This window comes from Opisthocomus hoazin, chromosome 6, assembly GCF_030867145.1.
Source record: "Opisthocomus hoazin isolate bOpiHoa1 chromosome 6, bOpiHoa1.hap1, whole genome shotgun sequence".
NCBI classification, from domain to species: Eukaryota; Metazoa; Chordata; class Aves; order Opisthocomiformes; family Opisthocomidae; genus Opisthocomus; species Opisthocomus hoazin.
In genome coordinates, this window is record NC_134419.1 from 2016166 (window position 1) to 2025017 (window position 8852).

The window sequence follows — 8852 nt, forward strand, 5'->3', positions numbered from 1 at the left end:
CGTGGGACATGAGGTGCAGGTGGGTGCCCGCTGTCACCTCGCCTCTCGCTTCTGCGCAGCTCCCAGGGACACGGGGCTGGAAGGACTCCCCGCTGGTAGATGCCCCCAGCGTACCGAGGGCAAGGCGCTTCCTGCTTCAACCCACCCTCGTAACGCGACCAACGCTGGAATATGGAAAAAGAGTGAAAAACAGGGGCTTTCCTTGCAGATAGTGAAAATAAGATGGATGTAAATGATGTCACGAAATCTGAATGTACGCTGTCACGGCAATTCACGCTCAGCTTCTGGAAGTGAAAGATGAAATCATTTATCTGGGGTCAAAAATACACCTCAAAGGAGACTTCTAAAGCAAAGCAAAAAAAAAAAATAAAACCAACCCCAAAGACCAGGAATGGCTTATTTAGTCGTTGTGTCCACTGGCTTCTTGAGGAAAAAGTCTGCTATCCAAAAATGTGAGGTTTCAAAAGGTGAGAAGCTGCCTCTTGTCCAAGCTCTGTAACGGGAATCAGTGGAGGTTGCAGCCGGCGATGGCAGAAGGCTGGATCCCGGCTGGGAACAGGCGCGCACCAGCGTTACAGAGATTACTGGAGGAAGCAGCGTTCAAACTCAAAAGCGAAATCAGCACCTGCAGCCCCGACACTCTCCGGTTTTGTCAGGTCGCGGGTCTGGAAATAACCTCAGCGCAGAACTGCGAAGGAATGGCGGCGAGTCACCAGCGCCGAAGTGGTAAGAGTGGGGCAGATCACCGGGAGTTACTGGGGGCTTCAAAACCCACGGGAGAGGCTGTGAGCACACCCAAAACCCTGCTGGGCTGGTCACCGGTGGTCAGTCAGGAAGTAGCAGGGTTTGTTTATTTAACGTATCTCCTCCTTAACACGCTCTTGATTTTACCACCTTGTCTCGTCCGGCTCAGGAAGAGCTGTTGCGATGGTGTTTGCATCCCCGCGCTTTCAAAGGCGTGCCACGATGTCGTGTCTTCAGTTGGTGTTCAACATCATTCCGATTTCTTGTGCCAGCAGAGACAAACAATTATTAAAAAAATCCCAGATGTATTTTCTGCCTGCTCGAAGACCTCAGAGGTTCATGGACTGCTTTCAGACTGGCATCTCTTACCCAGTAGAAGGGTCACTACGACCAGTTTGCTCTTTTTTTTAATTTCTCTGAATATCTGCTGGTTTCTCGCTCTGGTTTTGGTGATGAGGTTCCAGCAGAGAGTACGGTTTCCAGATCTGATTGTACCAGGGACCACACAGGCAAAGCCGTGCAGCAATGCTGCACTAGATGAGAGGTCTCTGGCCATGCCACGAACACTGCGTTGAGCTTACTGTCAAAACTGTGGTCACATTTGGTTGCAATTTCATATTTATTCTGTGGGTTTTTGCGATGCTGCCAACCTTCCATCATCGGCTACTTTCCCTGTGGATGAGAAGGTCTCCTGTTCTTCAGCGCTGAGCTTTGGCTGCTGATTTCAGTAGCTGATAGCCAGGGCAGCAGGGAAGAGCCTTCTCTGTAGCAGGGGCACCATGGATGGCTGAGGACAGGGACTTCTGGAGCAGGCAGAGCCAGGAACACCAACGCACTGAGCACAACCAATGTGCTGAGAAACACCAACACGCTGAGGAACACCAACGTGCTGAGAAACATCAACGCGCTGAGGAACACCAATGTGCTGAGAAACACCAACACGCTGAGGAACACCAACGTGCTGAGGAACACCAACACGCTGAGGAACACCAACACACTGAGGAACACCAACAAGCTGCATGGCAGCCCTCTGTGGTCACCATCCCAGCACACAGCACCCACACCAAGGCCTGAGAAGCTGAAAGAAGGTGACATTAACTCAGTGTTGAATAGAGGAATAAACAAAACCAAATCACGGGTGGTGTTATTTGGTTTTACGGTCAGTTCTTTCATCCAATTTTCTGTGCAGGACTGCAACTCACGTCAGTGCCATGGAAGAGGCGGGACCACTAGACGTGGTTGAGGGGTCACAACTGCTCAGGCTGGTAGGAGCAGCTCGGTTGCTGAATGTCAAACCACGGACCAAGCTGATGCAGCTCCGCTTCCAGGAACTGAGCTCCATCTGCTCATTTCTGCTGCCTTTCTTGCTTCAGCTTCTTTCATGGCTTTCAGCTGCTCAGATGTCCGGTTCCTTGCAAGCCGGGCAGTGGAGCGTTGGTCCAGGGCACTGCAGCAATATTGCAGTTACCGCTGCAGCGGTGGAACGGGCAATAACTGACTGCATGTTTGTCCATCTTCAACACCGCGGGGAGTCTGTCCGCTGGCTCTCTCGTTGTACACTCGCTGCGCATGCCGGCGATGCCCGTTGAATTTGCCTTACCCCAGCTGGATGAAACCAGTTGCCGAGTGCTGGAAATGCAATTGCTCCGTCTCCTCCCCAGTGCGTAAGCGAGCCAAGGAAGGCTGAATTCACGGGGAAAGCACGGGTCCAGCAGTGCCATTCTAGCAATCACATAGATGGTGTGTGAGACACGGCGTCACTCTGCATCCTGTACAAGGTGAAGAATTGTGGGCTTTTCTAATATTCTTGTGGCAAGATTAGAATCACAGAATCATAGAATCATAGAATCATAGAATCATAGAATATAGAATCATAGAATCACAGAATCATTAAGATTGGAAAAGACCTCCAAGATCATGGTGAGGGGACTGGAGCATCTCTCCTACGAGGAGAGGCTGAGGGAGCTGGGCTTGTTCAGCCTGAAGAAGAGAAGGCTGCGAGGGGACCTTAGAAATGCTTATAAATATCTGCAGGGTGGGGGTCAGGAGGATGGGGCCAGACTCTTTCCAGTGGTGCCCAGCGACAGGACAAGGGGCAATGGGCACAAACTGGAGCATGGGCAGTTCCAGCTGAAGATGAGGAAGAACTTCTTCCCTCTAAGGGTGACAGAGCCCTGGCCCAGGCTGCCCAGGGAGGCTGTGGAGTCTCCTTCTCTGGAGATATTCAAGACTCTCCTGGACACAGTCCTGTGCAGCCTGCTCTGGGTGACCCTGCTTCAGCAGGAGGGTTGGACTGGGTGACCCACAGAGGTCGCTTCCAACCCCTACTATTCTGTGATTCTGTGATTCTGAGATCATCAAGTCCAGCTGTCCACCCAACACCACCATGCCTGCTAAACCATGTCCTGAAGTGCCACGTCTATACGTTTTTTGAACCCCTCCAGGGGTGGGGACTCCACCACCACCCCAGGCAGCCTGTTCAATTAATGCATCTCTGTTCAGGAAAGACTTGGCTGGTTTGGTAGGTAGCAATCCTGCAATCTCCTTTAACAGAGCACTTCTCTAGTTTGTTTTCTAATCATTGTGCTCAATGCTTGCTTAGATCTCTTACCCAGACCCCTCTCCCGCTGTGTTCATGGGATTTGACGTTCAGTGAAGCCGACGTTCAGTGAAGCCAGTCAAGACGCAAACCGCAGCCTCACTTCTCACATCCTCTTCTACGAAACGCAGGTTTGGTTTCAGTCTCTGCTGCCGCGCGCAGCCCTGCCACCCCGTGAAGAATGCCTCATCTTCCCTCTTAAAGTTCATCCTCCTGAAGGCGAAGGGATGCAAGAGGCTCTACCAAAGAGCATAGTTTGTTATGAGTATTCCTACTTTCACCGCGTGGCCGTGTCATCTGCAGTCATTGCTCCGTTGCCGCGTTTTCAGAAGGCTTTTGCTGATCCAGGCATTTATTTGCAGCTTTGCTTGCAGACGTTGGTCACCACCTGGGCTTTGATCTTTTGTCTCTGCCGTCAGAAATCCCCCGAGTTCTGCTGCTGTTCTTTAGCTTTGTGAAACATGAAAGCTTTTAATCCGGTTCTAGTCTCTGCAGCGTATTTATCCGCCACTAAACCTCTTCCATGATTTAGGGACAGCCAAATGCTTACAAACCTTCCAGCACGGAGCAGTCTGGCAAACGCACATGCAGAGTAGAAATGATGGCTCAGACAACGCTTCTACTATCTTCACGTTCTCGTACTGTTCCTGTTTCCAGACGCTACACGGTGCTTTTGGACTTTAGGCTTTACTGGAGGTAGTAATCGTTGCTGTTCAGACTCTGTGGATAAGAAACGGAGGCAAAGCGACTTGGCCAAGGTCACGCAGCCAGCCCGTGACTCAGCTGAGGGTAAAACTCAGCTCTCCGGCGCTTCAAACACTCAACCAGAACCCGTGCTACGCCCTCCTGCAGAAAGCACGGCAATGGTAGCAGAGCAGCAGCAGAACTGATTTTCAATTGTAGCTATGGATGCATATTTAATGCGTAATTTATTACGTGTTAAGTTTGTTTATTACGTATTTATTATGTGTTTCATTTAATTAATTTTCAAGCATCGTTTTTGAAGGGGATAGTAAGTAAAAAGAGCCAAAGGGAGAGTGTCTCTGACCTGTCGGCGTCTCCTCCGGCAGAGCTGAGGGCTGGCGCCCGAGCGCGATGACGAGCTCACACCCGATACACCCTGCGCTGACGGGACGGAGATAAGAGCAGGCACTGAATGGCTCTGCTGTCCTCTGAGCCTGCTGAAGCTTTGCAGAGTCTACACCCGATTTCTTACTGCTTTTTAATGTCTTGTCTCCTTCCACTTGTATAAAAAGATCCTTTCACTGAGGTCGTGTTCGAGCTGTGAAAAGCCATGGGACACGGCGTCATGGAGCATCCCTCTGGGTCAGGAGGTCTTCTGCTTTGCTGTTGGATTCCATTACACTTGGATGTGTGGGCAGCTGCTGGCTCGCACCAACGCTCCTCTTGCTGAGCTCTTCCCCGGGCTGGTGTGGGACATCTCTGCGGGCCGCCAGCTGCCTCTGAGCAGGGACACCGAGCTCAGGGGACACGGGGCCTCCACCCCTGTACATCAACAGACGTGGGGCCACCACCCCTGTACATCTACAGACATGGGGCCACCACCCCTGTACAAGGGACACGGGGCCACCACCACTGTACATCAAAGGATGTGGGGCCTGTACATCAAGGGACACGGGGCCACCACCACTGTACATCAAAGGACGTGGGGCCACCACCCCTGTACATCAACAGACATGGGGTCACCACTTCTGCACCCCAAAAAACCTGCCTTGTACATCAACAGACATGGGGTCACCACTTCTGCACCCCAAAAAACCTGCCTTGTGCAAGCTTCCCCCCTCCAGCTTCCACAGCAGCGGCTTTCTCCGTGTTACTCATTCGGCACTATCACCAAACTTAGAAATAGGTTTAGAAAATACCAATATCAGCAATCAGAAAGCATGAAATATTTGAGGGAGGGAGCAAACCCTAAGATATGAAAATAAGTGTACCGAGAACGACATCGTGACTGGATTCAAAACACTGGGCCACCCACATATTCCAGCGTTGCCTGTACGAGGCTCTCGGTGTCGGGCTTGCACGCATATCACTCAATTCCCGTCACTCAGGATGCTGGTTTGCATCCCAAAGTACCACACTTGGTGGAAAGCAGGCACAGGTGGGACGCAGAGGGCTTTCCGAGGGCAAAGCAGAGCGAAGAGCACATCTGACAAGTAAAGAATCGGAAACCAAGGACACAACGTGGCATTGGGATGTTGGACCATTATAAAAATTCCTGCTGTCTTCACGCACCGGTTGATTCACCCGATGAGGAACTCCTTGGCGGGGGCGAGGGTCGTGGGGATCCACCCCAGAACAAGCCTGTCACCTCTTCTACACTGCTGGTAGACACAAGCACTGTCCGTACGGGTTAGAAGGGACGGAGAGGGGGAACTGTATTGTACATTAGAACAGAACAGAACCATTCAGTTGAAATATATAGGTATATACGTGCTCTCCTCCTTGCATTTTCCCCAGTAACCCGTCCATATCTACCAGGCACATGAAGGGGCAACGGGCACAAACTGGAGCATGGGAAGTTCCAGCTGAACACGAGGAAGAACTTCTTCCCTCTGAGGGTGACGGAGCCCTGGCCCAGGCTGCCCAGGGAGGCTGTGGAGTCTCCTTCTCTGGAGATATTCCAGCCCCGCCTGGCCGCGGTGCTGTGCAGCCGGCTCTGGGTGACCCTGCTTGGGCAGGGGGTTGGGCTGGGTGACCCACAGAGGTCCCTGCCAACCTGTGCTACCCTGGGATTCTGTGATCCATGCACCCACGCAAAGGACAAACACCTCCTTCGGCGCCCGAGGAGTCCATGGGAGCTTTGCGGTGGATGGAGCACGCGTGCACGGGGAGAGCGGGGCAACGTTTCACTGCTGCATGCGGGGAGCTGCGGAGCAGGAGAGGAGCTGTGCCCCCTCCAACTGCAGATATATTTGCAGGTATCTGTCCTGGAGCGAGTGAGCAGGGCTGGGAATTCAGCCAGAATGTACCTGAAATGTCAGGCCAGGCTTTCCACCTCACCTGCCGACCAGACAAGAGTTTTCCCTCACAGGGTTGGGTACTTCAGGCGGTACGGGCAGCGCGAGTCTCAGGATGTGGACGTTGAAAAAAAAACCACCTTCCCCAGCTCACGTTTGGGCTGCTGATAGTGTGTGGCTGTTCTTTTACAATTTCCTTCCTGCACAGGCAGCAATCACTAATTTTAGACTCGCTTACATGCGAAAGTCACATTTCTGGCTTGGAAAGAATTTGCTGCTTCTGAAGAAGAACCCTACCCCGTCTTGGCAGGTAACTACTGCTCTGTGAACTGAAGGGATGGAGCTTTGGGTTGCTGGAAGGGAACAAGCGCAGTGCACAGCAGTGTCGGTTCGAAGGTATCCGGGAGTAAACAACAAAATCACCGGGTCACAGCATGGCAGGGGTTGGCAGAGACCTCTGTGGGCCACCCAGCCCAACCCCCTGCCCAAGCAGGGTCACCCACAGCAGGCTGCACAGGACCTTGTCCAGGCGGGGCTGGAATATCTCCAGAGAAGGAGACTCCACAGCCTCCCTGGGCAGCCTGGGCCAGGGCTCCGTCACCCTCAGAGGGAAGAAGTTCTTCCTCGGGTTCAGATGGAACTCCCCATGCTCCAGTTCGTGTCCATTGCCCCTTGTCCTGTCGACCCATTCGTGCCACAGCCGTTAGAGCAACGCACACCACGCCCAGCAAAAGTTGAAAGAAAGATTATCATCTCCAGGTTTAGCAGTTCTGCTGCAAAAAGTGATTTCATAATCAGACAGCGGGTAACTCTCTAGAGGTTATTCTATGTCGGTTGGCGTTTACAGGAGTTTTGTAACTCTCCAGTCTTGCCGAAACTTGCCAAGTCTTTCTCTCACTGTTTCACATCTTTTGGTTTGGTTACGCAGAGCCAGGAGACCCTTTTGCCTTTCAGCGTGCCGGAGCCACACGGCTTTGCTGGTCCGCAGGGCATGGTGGGAGACCTGGTCCCAGCTGCCCAAGGCAGCGAGCACAGGGCCCTCCTGCCCTCCCCAGCAGCTCGCGGGGAGCTCCGCAGGGCTCTGACACAGCCGTGGGTGTGCACGGGTGTGCAGGGGTGTGCATGGGTTCTGTGCGTGGGTGTGCAGAGGTGGCTGCGGCTCTGGCACCAGCAGCTCTCCCCACCCCAACCACACACGGTGTCACCTCTGCCAGTGGTGCCCAGCGACAGGACAAGGGGCAACGGGCACAAACTGGAGCAGAGGAAGTTCCGTCTGAACATGAGGAAGAACTTCTTCCCTCTGAGGGTGCCGGAGCCCTGGCCCAGGCTGCCCAGGGAGGCTGTGGAGTCTCCTTCTCTGGAGATATTCCAGCCCCGCCTGGACAAGGTCCTGTGCAGCCTGCTCTGAGTGACCCTGCTTGGGCAGGGGGTTGGGCTGGGTGACCCACAGAGGTCCCTGCCAACCCCAACCATTCTGTGCTTCTGTGATTCTGTGAAACCCAGCCTCTGCTGGGACATAAAAGCTGGGAGAGAAGGACGGGCAGAGCAAACCTCACGGAGAGCACGGAGCGCTCAGGCATTTTACGGAGTATCATAAGCTTCTTGCGTGCTTGTGTTCCTGCAAAGCATTCGGAATGTTTGCTGTGAGTGTGTGAGCAATCGCAGACTCACAGGATGGTTTGGGCTGGAAGGGACGTTATAGATCACCTCGTCCCAACCCCCTGCCACGGCCAGGGACCCCTTCCCCCAGCCCAGGTTGCTCCCAGCCCCGTCCAGCCTGGCCTTGAACCCTGCCAGGGGAGGGCAGCTACAGCTTCTCTGGGCAGCCTGGGCCAGGGTTCCACCATCCTCACTGTGGAAAATTTCCTCCTCCTATCTCATCTAAACCTCCCCTGTTTCAGCTTGAAGCCATCACCCCTTGTCCTGTCACTCCATGCCCTTGTCCCAGCCCCTCTCCCGCTCTCTCGCAGCCCCTCCAGGCCCTGGCAGCTGCTCTAAGGTCCCCCCGCAGCCTTCTCCTCCCCAGGCTGAGCAGCCCCAGCTCTCCCAGCCTCTCCTCCCAGCAGAGGGGTTCCAGCCCTCGGATCATTGCTGGGGCCTCCTCCAGTCCCGCTCCCACAGCTCCAGCTCTGTCCTGTGCTGAGGGCTCCAGAGATGGACGCAGGGCTCCCGGGGGGTCTCAGCAGAGCGGGGCAGAGGGGCAGAATCCCCTCCCTCACCCTGTGCCCACGCTGCTGGGGATGCAGCCCAGGGCACAGCTGCGGTATGGGCTACCAGCGCACGTGGCTGGCTCATGTTGAGCTCCTGGTCAACCAGCACCCCCGAGCCCTTCTCCTGGGGGCTGCTCTCCATCCATTCACAACCCAGCCTGTACTTCTACTTGGGGTTGCCCCGAGCCATGTGCAGGACCTTGCACTTGCTGAACTCCATGCGGGTCGCAAGGGACCACCCCTCAAGCCTGTCAAGGTCCGGTGAATCCACGATCAGGTTCATCAGTGGATGGATGTGTAATCCAACCTCCCACATTT